The sequence below is a fragment of the Dama dama genome, chromosome 27 (assembly GCF_033118175.1).
Source record: "Dama dama isolate Ldn47 chromosome 27, ASM3311817v1, whole genome shotgun sequence".
Taxonomy (NCBI): domain Eukaryota; kingdom Metazoa; phylum Chordata; class Mammalia; order Artiodactyla; family Cervidae; genus Dama; species Dama dama.
In genome coordinates, this window is record NC_083707.1 from 10,022,714 (window position 1) to 10,041,835 (window position 19,122).

A 19,122-nucleotide genomic window follows, 5' to 3' on the forward strand; every position below is an offset into this window, starting at 1 on the left:
GGGATCCTTCCCACCTCTCAAGGAACATTACGGTTCCCAGACCCGTCTGCCAGGGTTCTGGATCCTGGAAGGACAAGCACAGGCTGCACCTGAGTCGTGAGGAATTCTCTCTGGGAATCTTGTGTCTCTACCTCAGAACAAGGTCGCTTCTCTGTGGGCCTGGCTGTGACTGGCTGTCTCTCCACTAGGGCTCCTTTGGCTCCTGTCTTACAAGCCCAATTTTAGCCTTCTGACCAGTCTGTGTGTCATCAGTAGTCACCAGTCACGGATTTCCCAGCTTAAGATGGCTTGTGTTACTTGCACATAATACCAGCTAGCAAGATAAGAATGTAAAATTTTCAGTGAATGTTCTAACAGAGAAATTAAAATGAAGTTATAAAATTAAGATGTTAAAACTTACTTCTTTCCTCTAAGAAGCTTAAGAATGGGTTAGGAAGAAATTCTCAGTAAAATAGAATAGGCACATAAACATTTCTTTAAAATGTGAAAATCTATTTGGTAAAATTCAATATCTACACATTTACTAAAAACTCTTCATAATAGGAGGCTTTACTTGTGGTTCAGCTGGTAAAGAATCTGCCTGCAATGCGGGAGATCAGGGTTCGATCCCTCGGTTGGTGAGATTCCCCTGGAGAAGGGAAAGGCTACTCACTCCAGGATTCTGGCCTAGAGAATTCCATGGAATGTATAGTCCATGACGTCACAAACAGTCGGACACAACTGAGCCACTTTCGCTTTCTTCATAATAGGAGCATTCATTTAATTATGTAACAAAGAAAGTCTTCTTATTTTGTAAGTTTTTCCCAGTTTTTAAATTACTTTTCTTTGGTTATGGTTGCTGAACAATGTTGCATTAGTTTCTGCTGTATAGTAAAGTGAATCAGTTACATGTGTACATGCATGTATGGGTGCTAAGTCACTTCAGTCATGTCCGACTCTGACCCCATGGACTGCAGCACACCAGGCCATGGTTCTCCAGGCAACAATACTGGAGTGAGTTGCAATGCCCTCCTCCAGGGGATCTTCCCAACCCATCGATCAAGCCTCCTGTGTTGGCAGGCAGGCTCTTTACCACTAGTGCCACCTGGGAAGCCCCTATCAGTTCAGTTCAACTGCTTAGTCATGTCTGACTCTTTATAACCCCATGGACTGCAGCAAACCAGGCCTCCTTGTCCATCACAAACTCCTGGAGCTTGCCCAGACTCATGTCCATCGAGTTAGTGATGCCATCTGTGCTGCTATAGGAAGCCCTATACTTACACATATATCCCCTCTTTTTGGGTTTCCTTCTCATTTAGGTCACCACAGAGCATTGAACTCCCTGTGCTATATAATGGGTTGTCATTTGTTAATCTATTTTATACATGGTATTGATTATGCCAAAGTCTTTGACTGTGTGAATCACAATAAACTGTGGAAAATTCTGAAAGAGAAGGGAATACCAGACCATCTCTTGAGAAACCTGTATGCAGGTCAGGAAGCAACAGTTAGAACTGGACATGGAACAACAGACTGGTTCCAAATAGGAAAACGAGGACGTCAAAGGCTATATATTGTCACCTTGCTTATTTAACTTATATGCAGAGTATATCATGAGAAACGTTGGGCGGGAGGAAGCACAAGCTGGAATCAAGATTGCTGGGAGAAATATTAATAACCTCAGATATGCAGATGACACCACCCTTATGGCAGAAAGTGAAGAGGAACGAAAGAACCTCTTGATAAAAGTGAAAGAGCAGAGTCAAAAAGTTGACTTAAAGCTCAACATTCAGAAAACTAAGATCATGGCATCTGGTCCCATCACTTCATGGCAAATAGATAGGGAAATAGTGGAAACAGTGTCAGACTTTATTTTTCTGGGCTCCAAAATCACTGCAGATGGTGATTGCAGCCATGAAATTAAGATGCTTACTTCTTGGAAGGAAAGTTAAGACCAACCTAGACAGCATATTAAGAAGCAAAGACATTACTTTGCCAACAAAGGTCTGTCTAGTTAAAGCTATGGTTTTTCCAGTGGTCATGTATGGATGTGAGAGTTGGACTATGATGAAAGCTGAGTGCAGAAGAATTGATGCTTTTGAACTGTGGTGTTGGAGAAGACTGTTGAGAGTCCCTTGGACTGCAAGGAGATCCAACCAGTCCATCCTGAAGGAGATCAGTCCTGGGTATTCATTGGAAGGGCTGATGTTGAAGCGGAATACTTTGGCCACCTGATGTGAAGAGTTGACTCATTTGAAAAGACCCTGATGCTAGGAAAGATTGAGGGCAGGAGGAGAAGGGGACAACAGAGGATGAGATGGTTGGATGGCATCACTGACTCAATGGACATGGGTTTGGATGGACTCCGGGAGTTGGTGATGGACAGGGAGGCCTGGCATGCTGCTATTCATGGGGTTGCAAACAGTCAGACACAACTGAGCGACTGAACTGAACTGATTGTATAAATGTCAATTCCAATCTCCCAATCCATTCTACTTCCCTGTACCCCACCTCATATCCTTATGTTTGTTCTCTATATTTCTATTTCTGCTTTGCAAATAAGTTCATCTCTATAATTTGTTTAGATTCCACATATAAGTGTTGTTATATGGTATTTGCTTTTCTCTGATTTACTTCACTCTGTATGAGAGCCTCTACGTCCATCCACATCTCTGCAGATTGCACAATTTCAGTTTTGTTTTTTTTTTTGGTTGTCCTTGTTTTATGGCTGAGTAATAGTCCATTGTATGTATTTACTACATTTTTATCCATTCCTCTGTTGATGGACATCTAGGTTGCTTCCATTTCCTGCCTATTATAAATAGTGCTGCAGTGAACATTGGGGTGCATGTCTTTTTGAATTATGGTTTTTCTCCAGTTATATATCCAGAAGTGGGAGTTCTGGATCATATGGTAATTCTATTTTTAGTTTTTTTAAGGAACCTCCATACTGTTCATATGGCTGTACCAAATTTGCATTCCCCCCAACAGTGTTCCTGCTTCTCCACACCCTCTCCAGCAATTATTGTTGTAGATTTTTTTATGATGACCATTCTGACTGATGTGAGGTGATACATCTATGGGGGCAAGGACACTGACAGCAGAAGCCTCAGGAAAATATTATTATTACTATTATTTTGTTTTTTGTTACCAACTTTTTTCATAATAAAAACAACCCATACTTACTGTAGAAAATCCAGAAAACAGGAGATTATCAGAAGATTAATTTACATAAACCTTTTAAAGCAGCTGGACAATATATGTGGTTGTATCAACTTAGATTGCAGTACCTTAAATGCCTTAAGGTCACAAAAGTATCATCATGCAAGACCCCAGGATCCTAAACCCAGCTGACTCTAAGGCTCGTGCTTGTAGGGTAGGCTTGTTACCCTCAGGATTGTACTTCTAACTGCATTCCAAATACTGCATGGAAATCATTTGATTGATCTGATGAATCACTTAATTGTCTCATTGCCCATAGTATCCATGCTAACCTTTTTTTTTTTTTCTTTTTTATTAACTCTGTTAGTCTTTCTGGCACATTCCATGTTCATTTTATCTTTCGGTCATTCATTTACTCATTCAACAAATATGGAGCACTTATAATGGGACAGAGTAGTCTAGACACTTGGCAAAATAGTGGTGAACAAGACAGACAAAAACTTCTGCCCTTCTGGAACTGAAATTTTAGTGAAAGAAAAAAAAAGGAAAATAAACTAATGTAGTGTTTTAGGTTGTGAAAACGCTAAATTTAACTCTAAACAGAAGGAAGCAAAGCATTCAACACATTTCTTCCTATATCTTTACAGGGGTTGCTGTAGGCATGGAGTAGGTACCACATTTATGTTACAGATTAGAAATTAGACTCACAGAGATTAGATCGCTGTGGCGGGATACCTGACTTGTGGGGCATTTAGCACCAGGCATCTAAGAGTAGAGTCTGGGCTAAACCATACCTGCATTATCCCAAACTCAGCCTTTCCTCACATAGGGTAAATCTGAACTGTCTTTAGGAACAGGTTCTTATCGGGCAAGGAGGAAGGACAGATCTTAAGAATTATGAGGACATTTCCCTCATGTCTGTGGAATAATTAAATACTGTAGCTGACATCTGGAGAATCATTACTGAAGATATGGAAAGTAACTGTTTATCAATGTGATTCATCCAATTCAAAGATATGCTTTTGTCTTAAATGACAGTCTGTACTGTAAATAACCCAGCTACTGCTCTTTACTGGGACCTCAACTAAAATAATATATCTTCTTGAGGCCGTTTCTTTTATTTTTTTCTGACATCTCCATATTTTCAGACAAAAGTCAATAATTTATTTATCCATTATAATAAAAGTAATTAATACTATATTCTTGAAAATGCATTCAGTTCAGTTCAGTTGCTCAGTCGTGTCTGACTCTTTGCAACCCTGTGGACTGCAGCACACCAGGCTTCCCTTTTTATCACCAACTCCCGGAGCTTGCTCAAAGTCGTGTCCATCGAGTTGGTGATGCCATCCAACCATCTCATCCTCTGTCACGGCCTTCTCCTCTTGCCTTCAGTCTTTCCCAGCATCAGGGTCTTTTCAAATGAGTCAGTTCTTCGCATCAGGTGGCCAAAGTATCAGAGCTTCAGCTTCAGCATCAGTTCTTCCAATGAGTATTCAGGACTGATTTCCTTTAGGATGGACTGGTTGGATCTCCTTCCAGTCCAAGAGACTCTCAAGGGTCTTCTCCAACACCACAGTTCAAAAGCATCAATTATTCAGCATAAAAAATGCATAGATTTAATATTTTCTAATGTAAACACTGAATTACATATCGAATATAATAAACTGAGAACTCCATTATTATAAAGACAATTCCTGATATGCTTTTCCATATACACAGTTTAGCACATATTAATTTGAATATGATAAATGCTCAATAAAGATTCATATGTGGGATGAATCAATGTAATAACTATTATAATCAGGAAAATAAGTGATAAAAAAGAAATATCAAATGTGACTGGAATCCTTATAAGAATCAGAAAATTTTGAGTATAAGTGTGGACTTTAATTTCTTGTTTTTATGTGAAGCTGAAAATTGACGAAGTTTTAGAATAAAGTGAACAAAACAACTCAGCTTTCTGGTATATGGGTTAGTGTCGAATACATTGATTCTGCTCTAGGGCCAGATGACTCTTGTATAAAAAAGATATATTTTCCTTGAGTTTTATTGATTTCTTGACAAGGAATTTAAGCTTAAGAGGAGGGGGAGAAAAAATAGTCGGATATATCTGTAATATGGATAGGATGCAGGAAATCTTGTCTGTCAAGGGATAAAGAAAATAAAAGGAAGCCTCAGCAGTTCTTGGGAGAAATTATTATAAAGCATATCAGAAGTCATGTTCATGACTTTGGGTGGCACAACATATGGGTCAGAGATAGCATGAACTTGATATTTAAATTTGAGTAGAGAAATGTAATCACAAGATATTACGGGATCCTGAGAGCTAGAATATAGGTATGTAGAAATGTACATTGTACAAAAGGAACATGTCTGACAGAATGTGCCAGTTATTGATTGCCATGGATAGACATACATCTAACTATGCATGCCTTCATATGCCTAAAAATATAAGCATGGTAGGCTACATGTGAGTGAGGAAGAGAGAAAGGGAGAGACAAAGAAATGAGATGGAGTCAGAAAGAGAGAGACACAGAGAGGGAAGAAGGAAGAGAGAGACTGCAGGAGGAAGAGAATAAAGGAACCAGGAAGAACAGAGGAAGAGAAAGCTAGGGAAAAGGAGAACGGGGTCCAGAAGGAGACAGGGAGGGAAAGAGGAAGGCAGTGAAAAGGGAGAAAGAGAGAGAGACAGAGAGAGGTACTAAAGCTATTTTCCTCAGATGGAGAAGAATAGGTGATCTAAACAGCTCCTGTTTTTGTCTCCAATAACAGATTGTGATATGGAAGGCTATATTTTCAAAGATATGTTCAGATGAGTTCTTCTACTAAAGTCAGAATTATGATTATCTTCAAGTAAGTAGTTGGAGTGAGTGTTTGAAAAGGAAATTTGAATTTTTATGGTCTTCAAGAATAAAGCTGGGATACAGAGATGGAATGTATAAGAAAGGATTTTTTTTCTTCATTCACTGCAGTCATTCAGAAATAGCTCTTTCTGAGCTATTCAGAAAGAGTGTATCCTATTTCATGAGATCATATTTTGCCACCAATGGAAGTTTCAAGAAATTCTTATTCTTCTATTTCCTGAATTACTTTATAATAAATAACTTACCTTATCATTTCTATTCTTGGGGAGAAAAGACCCTTTTTAATTTTGTTTTTGTTCTCATGTTAATCATGTAGGAAAAGATAACGAACCCCTATTGAAAGGGTGAGGGTGGCAGGGTAGAAAAACCTCAAACCATCCATCATTTGAGTGCCTGTTTTCTTCAGATCTTTCACCTGCACCTTCTCATTCAGTTATCCCTGATATAAGAAAAGTGTTATTATTCCAAACCACTTGATAGGAAAGCTAAATCTGGGTAAAGCAACCCGATCAAGGTCTCACCTTGTTCACTTGACTACACACTGCTTACTTTTCTCCATGGCACACTGCCTCTTTAAGCAGACTAAACTCTGGGGGAAATCAGGTGCGTGTGACCCCCCACCTCATGGTATCCTGAAGTCCAGAACTCTTCAGAGACATTTTGCAGGCAGACACAAGAAGAGCCATCTTTGATTGTCTTTTTGCTGGCTGATTCCTGGGAAGAACCACTGAGATAACTTGACTCCACTAGACTTCTGTTGCATATGTGAATGGTTCTGTCTCCAGCGATGAGGGACTTTAAAATCCATTTTTGTACTTATCTAGAGATTTTTTTTGTGTGTGAGAAATCATGAAGCTCACTGCGCTTTTCATATTTTTGTTGAATATAACCTCCCAGTAATACTTCATTGTAATACTTAATCACAGAACAGTATACGTGTAGCATAGGTTTTTGGAACCAGACAAAAGAGAGAACAAGCGTTAGCAGTTGCACATGCAGAAAAATTTTAGAGAAGTGGATGTGACATTAAGTGTGACGCAGGCATCAAGGTTGTCTGATTGGAGTGGAGATTGTAAAAACAGTATTTCCAGGTTCTCAAGGTATGAAGATTAGAAAATTTAAGATGCCAAAGTAGAGTAGCAATAAGCTAGGACAGCAAGAAGAAATGGAAAGTCTGGTGATGGTGGAGGGCAGCTGACATACCTTCTTCCTATTATATTTTTTATTGACTTAAAAATTTTTTTATCCATAAATGAATTCTATGAATTTTAATTAGCATAATAAAATGGTGCTGGAATATTCTGTCGTATAATAGGGATTCAGTAAACGTTTATTTAACTTAACCTTTATTCCATGACTTATATAGACTTAAATAGACTTAAATATTTGTATGTGGATAATTCTTATACCTAAGGCATTAAATTATAGTAGAAAAACAGTGCTTTAATGTTGCTAAGTATTTAAGTGTTCTCTGAAGGTTGTTTCTGAAAGCCTATTACTGCTTTCTTTAGGAGAGCAGTAAATTGTGAATACATTTAGCCTTGTTGTTCTTCCAAATGAAAATATGATAAAAAGGAGTAAGGCATTCCATCTTTTGGTTTATGATGAAGGTTAGGATTTGTCCTTTGGCTGGAGTCAATGTGGAAAATAAATTCTAGATGCCAGTTGGTTTTAAAAAATTGTTTCTGCAGTATAATTTCTTATGCAACTCTTGCTGTACCGGAAATGGAAGAGTCATGTTAAGGTAATAAACACTGGAATATGTGTGTAACAGACTGAGTAGTAGAAATGTGGGGTTATTCAATGCCTATTCCTTATAAGAAAAGCTGTGACAATCCTAGACAGTGTATTAAAAAGCAGAGACAGACCTATGGTTTTTCCAGCAGTCATGTACAGATATGACAGTTAGACCATAAGGAAGTGTGAGCACTGAAGAATTGATGCTTTCAAACTGTGATGTTGGAGAAGACTCTTGAGAGTTCCTTGGACAGCAAGGAGATCAAACTGGTCTATCCTAAAGGAAACCAACCCTGAATATTCGCTAGAAGGACTGATGCTGAAGCTGAAGCTGAAGCTCCAGTACTTTAGCCACCATGCAAAGAGCTGACTCATTGGAAAAGACCCTGATGCTGGGAAAGGTTGAAGGCAAAAGGAGAAGGAGATAGCCGATGATGAGATGGTTAGATTGTATCACTGACTCAATGGACATGAATCTGAGCAAACTCTGGGAACTGGTGAAGGACAGGGAAGCCTGGCATGCTGCAGTCCATGGGGTTGCAAAACTCAGATGTGAATTAGTGACTGAACAATAACAACAATCCAACTGAAAGTTCAGGAGAGGTCCTAAATAAAAGGACACTCAGATCAGAAAAACCTGTGAAGTAGGTGTTTATACTTACACAAGTATTCAAACGATGTGCCACTTGAAGTCATATGTTCATCTGTCTCTGAGTCTATGCCCTCCCAATCTATCTAAAGCCCCTTGCATCAGGAACCCACCAGAACAAAAGTGCTATTTGCCAAAGGTGATGTAACAAAGTCAAAATATTCATTATAGGAAAAATATTTGAGTGTAGGGAATTTCTCATAATAGCCTTTAAATCATGTGCCTGACCATACTGGATGGCAGACATTATTTTCATAAACATTAATTTTACTCATCTTTGTATCCTGTAATTACATACAGAAATATCCATATACGTTGGATGAAAGTCCTAGGACCAAGATTGAAGAGGACTAAGAAATGAAAATCAAATCAGTCAATCCTAAAGGAAATCAACCCTGAATATTCATTGGAAGAAGTGATGCTGAAGCTGAAGCTCCAATACACTGGCCGCCTGATGAGAAGACCGGGATCATTGGAAAAGACTCAGATGCTGGGAAAGATTGAAAGCAAAAGAAGAGGGCAGCAGAGTATGAGATGATAGGATAGCACCACTGACTATGAATCTGAACAAAGTCTGGGAGATAGTGAAGGACAGGGAAGCCTAGCGTGTCGCAGTCCATGGGGTCGCAAAGAGTTGGACTTGACTTAGCGACTGAATAACAACAAAGAAATGAAAGCAAATGAAAGTAAGACTTGAGGGGTCCTAGAAAAAGAGATTAGATGTTAGAAATAGGAAGAGTGTGAAAGAGTCCATGGTCGTTACCAAGCACACTTCCTGGGTTATTTTTCTGATCTTTACTTTTGCTATCTGTGAATAACTTGCCCATGCATTGTCTTTCTTAGAATCTGGGAGGTTCTTCCTTATCTGTGTTCCTCAGTGGTCTAGTCTGAAGTCCATGATGGAGAAATTTCTCATAGGGGCTGGTGCAGGCTTAGGACAAAGAGTAACTGAGAATTAAACAGTCATGTCTTTGTAAAGATCTGTAATTTCTGTAGCAATACAACTATCTCAAGTTTTGGCAGCCTTCATGTCTATTTGCTTTCAATGCACTCTACATGAAGTTAATCATACATGTAGTTTTGAAAATTGATGACTCACCTCTTTTATTCACTGGGACTCTTGTTTGCACATCTCTCTCCCCCTCAGTTTAATGGCAATTACCTTGAGGTCATGGGAAGTAATAGACTTGGAGAACAAGGAGGGCACCCTTAATTAGGTTCGTATCATTGGACTGGCTTGTAGATAATTGTCTCTCTTATATCTTGGGTTACACGTGCAGTTGGCTTTTCCAGTCTTGGAAAGCTGCAAATTATTGGACTCTTAACCATTTTAAGTGGGAGTCCATAGCACAGAGAGCAACCTTTAGTGAAATTATATTCTTTTATTTTTCTCAATATTTGGTCAACTCTCACCTCAGCATGTCTCCTGATACCTTGTTAAAAGCATTAAGAAGCAGTCAAGGTATATCAGTACTATGATTTTTTTGCCTACCCCGATAGCAACAGACTTATTAGGCAAAGTTTATGCTCACAAATTCTCAATTTAGCTCTATCAGAAATTCATTTGAACTTGTCCCTCACCCTCATATTCCATTATGTACCATGTCTAACATATTTTAATTTCTAATTACTTCTCAAATGCAATAATAATTTCCTATCTCACTGTAACCATGTGGACAAGCTGTTTAGAAGACCGCTGACTGGAGGCAGAAATCATTTAGAAAATAAATTATGTTTCTGACAGACAAACTATATTCAAATAATAATCAAGGAGTGACTACATATCATAAATGTGTGGTTAGTAAAAAGTACATCTGCATTAGTTATTTCCCAAGGCTGATATTCAGCTATATGAAATAGAAGAAGAATACACTAATTTGCAAAAAATATATTCTTAAATTGATAGATTCTGTAATTTCTTTTATTTAGATTCTAAGTATGTGTACCAATGTCTTCCTGTATGAGCTACAGCAGTGAAGATAAATAGGGTTTTCTCTCTGGTCTTTAGGACATAAACACTGATTTATTCATTTAACAAATATTTACTGTTGTGTATTGTTTGTTGCATCCTGAGACTACATTAGGAAAGACAGATATGGAGACAGAGTCTGATAGAAAGATGGATTTTAAAGTGATGAAAACCCATGTGAATTTATAATTATAAAATCAGAAATGTGTTATTTAAAACAGAGGATGCTTTACATGAAGGGACAAAGCAGAGAGATCTTTATCAGACTGGGTTATCAGAGGGGACTTCTCCAAGAGACTGTTGTTTAAAGCACTTTATCTGTTTATTTAACTTCACATTCTTGTATTTTATGGACATGCTTTTGGAATTCATTTATTAGAAACAAGCAAATGAGATATGTTCTAAACAGGTTAAACAGAAGTTTCAGGTTAACCACTTCACCTAAAAATTTCAGATGAGTCCTAAAATATCAGGAACTTATTTCAAAATATTTTCATAATCCAAACAACTGAAAGCAACTTTTATTATTTTTCATTATAGTTTTCTCTCTGCTTCTTTATTTCCTTACCCCTAACCAAGTGAAATCCTATTGTTCTGTGTAATATTTCAGAAATCACATCACTCCTCTGCTTAAAGCCCTCTAACACTTTACTTTGAACTCAGAGTCAACCCAAATCCCTTCTTTTGGGCTACAAAACCTCATGTATGATTTGTGTCCATCTCCCTCCAATTATACTGTGCTGTTTCCTTTCATATGCTGCTTGAAGAAATGTGATCAACACTTGGAAAAAGTGTTGAAGGAAGCAATTTGAATGAATATATTAAAATTAAAACTATAAAATCACTTTGACCCACTATTTGTCATTTATGGAAATGTAGAAATGCTGGTACTGATTTAATAGAGACTTTGTACATGGAGGTTATTTTTAACTGGAGGACAATTGTTTTACAAGGTTGTGGAGGTCTCTGCTATACATCAAAGTGAATCAGTCATACTTGTGTATATTATCCCCTCCTCCTTGCTCCTCTTTACTCCCCTATTCCACCCTCCAGGTTGTTACAGAGTGCCAGGCTGGCTCCCAGTGTTATACCTCAGATCTCACTAGCTACCTATTTTACACATGATAGTATATATATGTCAATGTTACTTTCTCAATTTGTCCCACCCTCTCCTTCCTGTGCTGTGTCCACCAGGCCATTCTCTATGTCTACGTCTTCATTTCTTCTCTGTAAGTAGGTTCATCAGTACTATTTTTCTAGATTCCTTATACATGCGTTGTGTGTATGCATGCATGTGTGCTAAGTTGCTTCAGTCACGTTGGACTCTTTGCGACCTCATGGACTGTGGCCTGCCAGGCTCCTCTGTCCATGGGATTCTCCAGGCAAGAATACTAGAGTGGGTTGCCATGCCCTCCTCCAGGGGATCCTCCCGACCCAGGAATTGAACCTGCATCTCTTATGTCTCCTGCATTGGCAGGTGGGTTCCTTACCACTAGAGCCACCAGGAAGCCCTATATATGCCTTCAGTTCAGTTCAGTCCAGTTTAGTCGCTCAGTCGTGTCTGACTCTTTGCAACCCCAGGAACCGCAGCACGCCAGGCCTCCCTGTCCATCATCAGCTCCCGGAGTCCACCCAAACCCATGTCCATCAAGTCGGTGATGCCATCCAACCATCTCATCCTCTGTTGTCCCCTTCTCCTCCTGCCCTCAATCTTTCCCAGCATCAGGGTCTTTTCCAATGAATCAGCTCTTCACATCAGTTGACCAAAGTATTGGAGTTTCAGCTTGAACATCAGTCCTTCCAATGAACACCCAGGACTGATCTCCTTTAGGATGGACTGGTTGGATCTCCTTGCAGCCCAAGGGACTCTCAAGAGTCTTCTCCAACACCACAGATATACTCTGTTTGTTGTACATGGAGGTTTAATGCAGAAGTTCTTCGTTACAGTAAAAATCAGTTAACAAACCCTGAAAACAACCTTAATGTTCATCAGTTTGTGAAAGACCCTGGAAAGTCATTTTAAGGAAACTTTGTTGCCAACTACTAAGACATATTTGGTATTGATTTTATTTTTTTTTAGGTTTTTAAAAATTTTTTAAATACAATAAACAGGAATAATTTTAATTCTACTGTAGAAGAATTATCATGAATTATTCAAGATTTAATTGCATCAGGATAAATTAAGCTTCCATGTGGTTTAAATACAACAGATCTTTGCAAAGCTAAATACGCTTACTGACCACTGAACCTTTTACATTAATAGTTTAATTTTCACATTAGCAACTGTTCTAATGGCTTATACAACCATTGACTGTTTTCTTCAAAATCATTTAAAATGACTGAAACACAAAGGTTTTCAAAGTCTAGGAAATAAGCAAAATTATATCATTAGAACATTTACCTTCTTCAAAGAAAAAAAAATGTTAATGGCTTGATCATTTTTGACAGCTCTGCCAGAGTTGAGAAAAATGAATTCACCTGGAATTTTCATTTCAATCTTGCAAGCAAATACTGCAATACTTGGAAACTATTCACCAGCCTTACACTCACATTCAACATCTTCATCAGTCTGGGTTGAAGGGTTGCTGTCTCGACTCTGGGTAAGAGGTTCCTCAGGGCTAACCAAGAGGTACACCAGCTCCTCAGCAGCCCTCAGACCCCAACCGAGCGGACAATGAAGCGAGCCCAGCCCATCTGCATTCATTTTGATTTGCAACAAATAAAACAAGACCTGAAAGGGAAGATGATGGAAAACTCAAGGGGAAATGGTCTAAGAGCCTCCCGCTTCCTTGGCCAGCAAGCTCGTGATGCTGAGACACACACAGATCCACATCTTCCATGCAGCCCTTGCTTACTGTATTTTTAATTTTGATTAAAAAAAAAAAAAAAAAAAAAAGACGTGATTACACAGAAAACATCATCCGTCGCAGAACCATAAACTGAGCCAATGCAATGGGAAACATGTGTCACCGCCCCTTCCGGTGCCCTCCTACCACTGGCTCCCCTGGATGGAGCTCAGGAGCTGTAGTACTCAAGCAGCTTCTCATGCATAGGTTTCAGAATCTTCTTGTCTGCCATGTTCACCACCCATCCTGGAGCCAGACCAAAGAAAATCTGCCGTGGATCCTTCCGAGTACTGAGCATTTTGAAGAGTTCGTCTTTAGCGATGTCAGGTAAAATACAGCGGTACTTCTTGGCGAGCTCCAGTCTTGCTTCGGGAAATCCGGCGGGATCCGCCAGGTAGCCTCGGTTTCTCGCATCAGTGTAGTAGGGCACTAGTGCCTTGCGGGGCGGGGGGGGGCGGGGGTGAGCATCCGCTTGGGTATGGGCTGCCCACGGAGAGAGAATGGGATGGGTTTGCACAGAATTTCCAGGCTTCACGGGTCGTAGAAGGCGGTCGTGAGGACACCCCCGTTCCTCTCGATGGCGGCGATGGCCAGCTCAGAAGCTAGCTGAGCTTTGATGTTAACTTTTGCCTTAAGGGTGTCAGCGCCCTCCTCTACCAGCTGGCCTCCATAGTCCCGTTTAGATGGCTGGATGGTAACACCTCGCCCATTGACCAGCTGGGTTAAGTCAATAGGTTGTGTGGGATCAACACAGCCCAAGTCAATCAGGTACTGAAGCCTGTTGAGACTCAAAGGCTGATACTGGCGTCTGAAGCTGTGTCCTTCATTAAACCCGTGTTTTGGGATTCGAAGGTAAAATGGAGTCTGGCCTCCTTCAAAGCCCAGCCGGGGCCGCGTTCCTCTCTGATGTTCTCCCTTCCTACCTCTTCTCTGACCTCTTCGTCGTCTTTCCGGTTTCCTGGAGCCCGGGTTCGGCCTCAAGTTAGCCAGGCTCACACGAGGCAGAGCCCGAAGCAGGTCCAGGGCCCCGGGCCCTGCGCCCCGACCCGCTTGCATGAGACGCCGCAGGGCGCCTGGCATCCACACCCTGGTATTGATTTTATAATGCATTTTTTTCAGGTATCTGGGAATAAATTTGTCAGGGCAAAGATCCGATGCTATATGGTAGAGTGGGGTTGTCACAGTGGAGATGAGAAAATGTCTCTGGTTGGTTGAAATCAACTAGACATATGGTTTTCTTCCTCTTCCTGACTCTCCCTGTGAACCAACCTGAGTGTGAGCTAGTGAAGAGGGTAATATTCATCCAAGCTTGAGTCTGAGAAGAAAAGACATGGAGAGAAAGATGAGAGAAGGAAGACAAAAATCTTAAGAAATAACCTGAGTCAAAGAAAGTTAGCTGAGTAAGAGAGACATGCTTCAAAGCAGCTTAAATATATTATCCTTTATTAAGAAAAGACCCTGATGCTGGGAAAGATTGAAGGCAGGAGAAGAGGGCGACAGAGGATGAGATGGTTGGATGGCATCACCGACTCAATGGACATGAACTTGGGCAAACTCTGGGAGATGATGAGAGATGGGGAAGCCTGGCGTACCACAGTCCGTGGGATCTTGAAGAGTCAGACGCAACTTGGTGGCTAAACAACAACATATTAAGAAATGTGAAAGGAAAGAAGAAAGTAAAACATGGTTTAAAGTTTTTTGTGTGGTAAATCATGGATAACTAGATGAAACCAGGATTACAGTTTGGATGAAATATAAATAGGGTAGCTTATGTGTAAGTATATAGTTAGCTAATATAGTAACTTTATTACCAGTAACTTGTTCTTTTCTTCATAAATTTGAATATGTAAAATGAAGTTTTTATTTGGGCATTCAGCTACTGATCCTGGCTAAGGGTTGTACATCATCAAATTTGATAATGCATAGTGACAGGGTACATAGTAAGATTAAAATTGGAGTTTAGAAAACTATCATAGCAATTCTGTAGATAAATAAAGGGCAGATGGATGGAAGAGCCTTATTTTTCTGTGAGTTCAATGTAGTGTTTAGAAAATCAGGTCAAAATAGTAGCTCAGAGAGACTGATTTTTGCAGCGGAGTTCTCTGTCAGCTTTGTTTGGAGGCTGCTAGAGCCTTCTGACAATATTTGTGCTGACAGTTTTCAAAGGCTTCAGCTGATTTTTAAGCTGGGAAACTTCAACTCTCTCTAGACTTTTCAAAAGTCAGCCTCATCTGTGCTTACAGATATACCTCTGTATTCCACAGCTGAGTTTTCAGTGTAGTTTTTAAGAAATAACCACTTATTCATGGCTGTTTTTAGAAGTTCAAGGTGAAGGATGACAAGTTTCTTTTTAATTAGCAATGTTGTTAAATATATTAATAGAGTTTAGAATTGAAAGCACAAAAAAATAACTCAAAGATGATTCATTAGCCAATTATGGAAAGTACTAACTTCCATTCTGGAACTAGCGTTATTGAGGCAAAAAATTGATTTAGAATGTATGCTTTTTGAAAAATAAAATACTTAGGGCAGTATTGCATTACTATGGTGAAAGAAAATTATCTCTGGTTGCGGATGACATGATCTTATAGGTAGAAAATCTTAAAGACTCTACAAAACAAAAGCAAACTGTCATAATTAATAAACAAATTCAGTAATGTTTCAGGGTACAAAATCAATATACAAAAATCAGTTGATTTCTGTACATTAACAACAAATTATCTGGAAAAAATTTAAATATGGATAAAATTAAACAAGGAGTGAAAGATTTGTGCACTGAAAACTATAAAACATTGATGAAAGAAAAGTTTAAAAGATAAAAATAAATGGAAAGATATCCCATGTTCATAGACTTAAATAATTAGTATTAGTAAAGTGTCCATTCATCCATAGATTCAATGCAATTCTTATCCAAATCTCAATGGCATTTTCTACAGAAATAAAAAAAGAAAGCCTAAAACTCACATGAAACTACAAGATACCATGGATAGTTAAAACGACTTTGACACAGAGCAAAGCTGGAGGCATCACACATCCTGATTTCAAAACATGTTGCAAAACTACAGTAATTTAAAACAGTACTTTACTGGCATAAAGACAAACATATAAACCAATGGAGCTTCTGGATGGTCTAGAGCCATTTCACTGTCAAAAAAAAAAAAAAAAAAGTTCTGGTCGTAAAATAAAGAAATCAATCAGTTCAGTCACTCAGTTGTGTCCAACTCTGCGACCCCATGGATTGCAGCATGTCCGGCTTCCCTGTCCATCACCAACTCCCGGAGATTACTCAAACTCATGTCCGTTGAGTCAGTGATGCCATCCGACCATCTCATCCTCTGTCATCCTCTTCTCCTCCTGCCTTCAATCTTTCCCAGCATCAGGGTCTTTTCAAATGAGTCAGCTCTTTGCATCAGGTGGCCAAAGTATTGGAGTTTCAGCTTCAAATCAGTCCTTCCAATGAACATTCAGGACTGATTTCCTTTAGGATGGACTGGCTGGACCTCCTTGCAGTCTAAGGGATTCTCAAGAGTCCCTTTTGAACACCACAGTTCAAAAACATCAGTTCTTCGGCACTTAGCTTTCTTTATAGTCCAACTCTCACATCCATACATGGCTACTGGAAAAACTATAGCCTTAACTAGATGAACCTTTATTGGCAAAGTAATGTCTCTGCTTTTTAATATTCTCTCTAGCTTTTCTACCAAGGAATAAGTGTCTTTTTATTTCATGGCTGCAGTCTCCATCTGCGGCGATTTTGGAGTCCCCCAAAGTCAAGTCTGCCACTGTTTCCACTGTTTCTCCATCTATTTGCCATGAAGTGATGGGACTGGATGCCATGATCTGAATGTTGAGATTTAAGCCAACTTTTTCACTCTCCTCTTTCACTTTAATCAAGAGGTTCTTTAGTTCTTCTTCACTTTCTGCCATAAGGGTGGTATCATCTGCATATCTGAGGTTATTAATATTTCTCCTTGCAATCTTGATTCCAGCTTGTGCTTCATCCAGCCCAGCATTTCTCAAGATGTACTCTGCATATAAGTTAAATAAGTAGGGTGACAATATACAGCCTTGACGTACTCCTTTTCTTATTTGGAACCAATCTGTCCAGTTCTAACTGTTGCTTCCTGACCTGCATACAGGTTTCTCAAGAGGCATGTCAGGTGGTTTGGTATTCCCATCTCTTGAAGAATTTTCCAATTTGTTGTGATCCACACAGTCAAAGGCTTTGGCATAGTCAATAAAGCAGAAAAAGAAATTATTAAAGGGAGGAAATTAGTCAATTCTAGCAAAACCAGTATAAAAATATCCTGCATGTATTACAGAAGGAAAGAAACCAAGTTAAAAATAAGCTTGGATTTTCAGAAATCCAGCTGAACCCTCTTGAAAAGAATAAGACAATGGCACAGGGAATTAGTGTGAGAAGCACATTCCATTACTGAAGAAAAAAAGCAACATAAATTACTTTATGTTTCAATGTTTGGAAGATTCAAAAATTGGATAAAATACCTCATGGGTTGTAACTCCTCTGTCCATGGGATTCTCCAGGCAAGTATACTGGAGTGGGTTGCCATTTCCTTCTCCAGGGGATCTTCCCGACCAACGAACCAAACTGGGGTCTCCTGCATTGCTGACAGATTCTTTACCATCTGAGCCACCAAGGAAGCCCAAGAAAAAAATCAGCATAAAGTAACTTATGTTTCAATGTTTGGAAGATTCAAAAATTGGAGAAAAACATGCATATTGAAGAGAACATGCACAATTAGTGGTTCTTACAGGTTCCTTTTGGCAAAGGTTTCAAAAGCATCAAATAACAGCTACAGATCATTAATCTGAAGGTAGTTTTCCAAGTAAGGGGATGAAGAAGCAGCATTACTAGGAGGTAGTTCTTGTAGGATTCAAGTTTTCCTGTAATAAGGCAGTGGAACTAGCCACTGTGCCCCAGGAATTTGAAAGTTTGCTCAGAAAATTAATAGATCCTGTCTCAGATAGACATGAGCCAAGGTGCAACATTGGATCAGAAAAATGTGAGTCAGGGGAGAAATAGAAATTTCTGCCTTTGGTTGTAAAATGGAGATGCTTCAAATATGATCTACTGCTGTCCTCTTTTCATTAGAATTTTCTAGATTTCTAAGATGCTAGTAGAATTTCAATGCCAAAGTATGAGATAGGATATAGATGTATATTTAAGTCAACCTTTTCTGCAGATGCCATATTTGCATATAAGGAAAAACAATGCTTTGCAGGGTTGTTGCTTCCAAACAAATGTGAATTTATAGGCCATGGATTCTGAATAACAGAAATGGACTGTTTATCCTTCTGGCCTTGGTGATTCCATGAAGATGATCTCTGTAGATTCTGTGTCTCCTGAGTCTCCTGATTTTCCAACTAAAACAACTTGATCTCCTTCATTTGGTTTCTGCTGTGGATTTTGGTAACACTGTGTGGGAATATAACTTTCCTGGAATTACTGCTACGAAGTCTAATGATTGTCCTGTTTTCCAAATTTTATGGGGAAGGAGACAGCAAATTGAATATTGGGCATTGTATGAACCCTTTCAGGGCTTCCCCGATGACTCAGCAGCTAAAGAATCCACCTGCAATGCAGGAGACACAGGAGATGATGGCTCAATACCCGGATTGGGATGATCCCCTGGAGGAGGAAATGGCAATCCATTCCAGTATTCTTATCTGGAAAATCCCATGGATGGAGGAGCCTGGTGGGCTACAGTCCATGGGGTCGCAAAGAGTTGGACACTACTGAGCGACTAAACACACATATGTACTTGAACCCTTTTAAACTAATAAAAGTGAAACTCTTGAGAAGTTTGTTTCACCTCTAAGTTCTCAGGCCCTGAAGGATTCACACCCAGTGAAAAGAGAGATGGGCCAAGTTGCTTCTGGCTGCTGTAAAGAGCA

General features: G+C 39.4%; 1 pseudogene; it reads right to left on the reverse strand.

Annotated features, from left to right (window-relative positions):
• Positions 1-13,375: 13,375 nt before the first annotated feature.
• LOC133047451 (large ribosomal subunit protein uL15m-like) lies at positions 13,376-14,286 on the reverse strand (annotated as a pseudogene).
• Positions 14,287-19,122: the final 4,836 nt, after the last annotated feature.